The sequence below is a fragment of the Triticum aestivum genome, chromosome 7A (assembly GCF_018294505.1).
Source record: "Triticum aestivum cultivar Chinese Spring chromosome 7A, IWGSC CS RefSeq v2.1, whole genome shotgun sequence".
Classification (NCBI taxonomy): domain Eukaryota; kingdom Viridiplantae; phylum Streptophyta; class Magnoliopsida; order Poales; family Poaceae; genus Triticum; species Triticum aestivum.
This window is the reverse complement of record NC_057812.1, coordinates 576140548-576145033: the sequence shown is the minus strand read 5'-3', so window position 1 is coordinate 576145033 and position 4486 is coordinate 576140548.

Here is a 4486-nt window from a genome sequence, read left to right as displayed (position 1 = left end):
CTAAAAAGGGATCATCGTTCACATGACAAAGCATTATTGCAAGTATACAAACCTTCAAGAGAGGGTGTATTTGGCGGGTTGGATATGGTTCGGACATTAATATCTGGGATGATCCTTGGATTCCCTCTAGTGAGTCAGGAAGAATCATCACACCCAAGGGAGGAACTATGCCAACAAAGGTTGAATAATTAATTAACCGACACATGGGCTAGTGGGATGTTGAGCTCCTCTAGGACATTTTATTACTCATGGATGTTACTAGAATTGTACAAATTCCTTTGCATGTTGAAGTTGTAGATGATTTTGTTGCTTGGCAGTTTACCAGGTCTGGTACTGATGTCTACTACACAACCTTCTTCTTGTAGACGTTGTTGGGCCTCCAAGTACAAAGGTTTGTAGGATAGTAGCAAATTTCCCTCAAGTGGATGACCTAAGGTTTATCAATTCGTAGGAGGCGTAGGATGAAGATGGTCTCTCTCAATCAACCCTGCAACCAAATAACAAAAAGTCTCTTGTGTCCCCAACACACCCAATAAGACGGTAAATTGTATAGGTGCACTAGTTCGGCGAAGAGATGGTGAAACAAGTGGTATATGGATAGTAGATAAAGGTATTTGTAATCTGAAATTATAAAAACAGCAAGGTAGCAAGTGATAAAAGTGAGCGTAAATGGTATTGCAATGCGTTGAAACAAGGCCTAGGGTTCATACTTTCGCTAGTGCAAGTTCCCTCAACAATACTAACATAATTGGATCATAAAACTATCCCTCAACATGCAACAAAGAGTCACTCCAAAGTCACTAATAGCGGAGAACGAACGAAGAGATTATGGTAGGGTACGAAACCACCTCAAAGTTATTCTTTCCAATCAATCCGTTGGGCTATTCCTATAAGTGTCACAAACAGCCCTAGAGTTCGTACTAGAATAACACCTTAAGACACAAATCAATCAAAACCCTAATGTCACCTAGATACTCCAATGTCACCTCAAGTATCTGTGGGCATGATTATACGATATGCATCACACAATCTCAGATTCATCTATTCAACCAACACAAAGGACCTCAAAGAGTGCCCCAAAGTTCTACCGGAGAATCACGACGAAAACATGTGCCAACCCCTATGCATAGGTTCATGGGCGGAACCCGCAAGTTGGTCACCAAAACATACATCAAGTGAATCACATGATATCCCATTGTCACCACAGATATCCACGGCAAGACATACATCAAGTGTTCTCAAATCTTTAAAGATTCAATCCGATAAGATTACTTCAAAGGGGAAACTCAATTCATTACAAGAGAGAAGAGGGGGAGGAGAAACATAAGATCCAACTATGATAGCAAAGCTCACGATACATCAAGATCGTGCCAAATCAAGAACATGAGAGAGAGAGAGATCAAAAACATGGCTACTGGTACATACCCTCAGCCCCGAGGGAGAACTACTCCCTCCTCGTCATGGAGAGCACCGGGATGATGAAGATGGCCACCGGAGAGGGATTGCGCCCTCCGGCAGGGTGCCGGAACGGGTCTAGATTGGCTTTCGGTGGCTACGGAGGCTTCTGGTGGTGAATCTCCCGATCTATTGTGTCCTCTGGAAGTTTTACGATACGTAGGTATATATGGGTGAAAGGAGTACATCGGTGGACTGAAGGGGGGGGGGCACGAGGCAGGTGGGCGCGCCCCAGGGGGGTGGGCGCGCCCCCTACCCTCGTGAGCTCCTCCTTCATCTTCCGACGTAGGCTCCAAGTCTATCCGGTAGGTTTCCTTCCAAAAATAACTTCTCTAGTTGATTTCGTTCCGTTTCGACTCCGTTTGATATTCCTTTTCCTCGAAACACTAAAATAGGCATAAACCAGCAAATCTGGGCTGGGCCTCAGGTTAATAGGTGAGTCCCAAAAATAATATAAAAGTGGAAAATAAAGCCCAATATTGCCTAAAACAATAGATAATATAGCATGGAGCAATCAAAAATTATAGATACGTTGGAGACGTATCAGCATTCCCAAGCTTAATTCATGCTGGTCCTCGAGTAGGTAAATGATAAAAATAGAATTTTTTATGCGGAGTGCTACTTGGCATAATTTCAATGTGATTCTTCTTAATTGTGGCAAGAATATTCAGATCCATAAGATTCAAGACAAAAGTTCACATTGACATAGAAATAATAATACTTCAAGCATACTAACTAAGCAATTATGTCTTCTCAAAATAACATGGCCAAAGAAAGCTATCCCTACAAAATCATATAGTCTGGCTATGCTCTATCTTCACCACACAAAATATTTAAATCATGCACAACCCCGATGACAAGCCAAGCAATTGTTTCATACTTTTAATGTTCTCAAACTTTTTCAATCTTCACGCAATACATGAGCGTGAGCCATGGACATAGCACTATAGGTGGAATAGAATGGTGGTTGTGGAGAAGACAAAAAGGGAGAAGATAGTCTCACATCAACTAGGCGTATCAACGGGCTATGGAAATACCCATCAATAGATATCAATGTGAGTGAGCAGGGATTGCCATGCAACAGATGCACTAGAGCTATAAGTGTATGAAAGCTCAACAAAAGAAACTAGTGGGTGTGCATCCAACTCGCTTGCTCACGAAGACCTAGGGCATTTTGAGGAAGCCCATCATTGGAATATACAAGACAAGTTCTATAATGAAAGATTCCCACTAGTATATGAAAGTGACAACACAGGAGACTCTCTATCATGAAGATCATGGTGCTACTTTGAAGCGCAAGTGTGGTAAAAGGATAGTAGCATTGCCCCTTCTCTCTTTTTCTCTCATTTTTTATTATTTTATTTTTTTTATTTGGGCCTTCTCTTTTTTATGGCCTCTTTTTTTCATTTGGGCTTCTTTGGCCTCTTTTTTTTCGTCCGGAGTCTCATCCCGACTTGGGGGGGAATCATAGTCTCCATCATCCTTTCCTCACTGGTACAATGCTCTAATAATGATGATCATCACACTTTTATTTACTTACAACTCAAGAATTACAACTCGATACTTAGAATAAGATATGACTCTATATGAATGCCTCCGGCGGTGTACCGGGATGTGCAATGATGCATGAGTGACATGTATGAAAGAATTATAAATGGTGGCTTTGCCACAAATACGATGTCAACTACATGATCATGCTAAGCAATATGACAATGATGAAGTGTGTCATAATAAATGGAACGGTGGAAAGTTGCATGGCAATATCTCGGAATGGCTATGGAAATGCCATAATAGGTAAGTATGGTAGCTATTTTGAGGAAGGTGTATGGTGGGTTTATGGCACCGGCGTAAGTTGCGTGTTACTAGAGAGGCTAGCAATGGTGGAAGGGTGAGAGTGCGTATAATCCATGGACTCAACATTAGTCATAAAGAACTCACATACTTATTGCAAAAATCTATTAGTTATCAAAACAAAGTACTACGCACATGCTCCTAGGGGGATAGATTGGTAGGAAAAGACCATCGCTCGTCCCCGACCGCCACTCATAAGGAAGGCAATCAATAAATAAATCATGCTCTGACTTCATCACATAACGGTTCACCATACGTGCATGCTACGGGAATCACAAACTTCAACACAAGTATTTCTCAAATTCACAACTACTCAACTAGCATGACTCTAATATTATCATCCTCATATCTCAAAACAATTATCAAGTATCAAACTTCTCATAGTATTCAACACACTCATAAGAGAATTTTATTATTCTTGAATACCTAGCATATTAGGATTTTTAGCAAGTTACCATGCTATTTAAGACTCTCAAAATAATCTAGGTGAAGCATGAGAGTTCATCTATTTCTATAAAATAAAACCACCACCGTGCTCTAAAAGGATATAAGTGAAGCACTAGAGCAAACGACAAACTACTCCGAATGATATAAGTGAAGATCAATGAGTAGTCGAATAATTATGCAACTATATGAAGACTCTCTAACATTTAATAATTTCAGATCTTGGTTATCTATTCAAACAGCAAGCAAATCAAAATAAAATGACATCTAAGAAAAACATCATGTGAAGAAGCAAAAACTTAGGATCAACCGATACTAACCGATAGTTGTTGAAGAAGAAAGGTGGGATGCCAACCGGGGCATCCCCAAGCTTAGACGCTTGAGACTTCTTGAAATATTATCTTGGGGTGCCTTGGGCATCCCCAAGCTTGAGCTTTTTTGTCTCCTTAATTCCTCTCATATCACGGTCTCCCTAAATCTCAAAAGCTTCATCCACACAAAACTCAACAAGGACTCGTGAGATAAGTTAGTATAAACCACTTCAAAAACCTTATCATACTCTACTGTAGCAAATTACTAAAACTATTATTCAACATTGCATACTAAATGCCTCTTCATATTTAATAGTCCTATCCTCAAATAGAATCATTAAAGAAGCAAACATATGCAAACAATGCAAACATAACAGCAATCTGCCTAAACAGGATAGTCTGTAAAGAATGCTGCAACATCCATA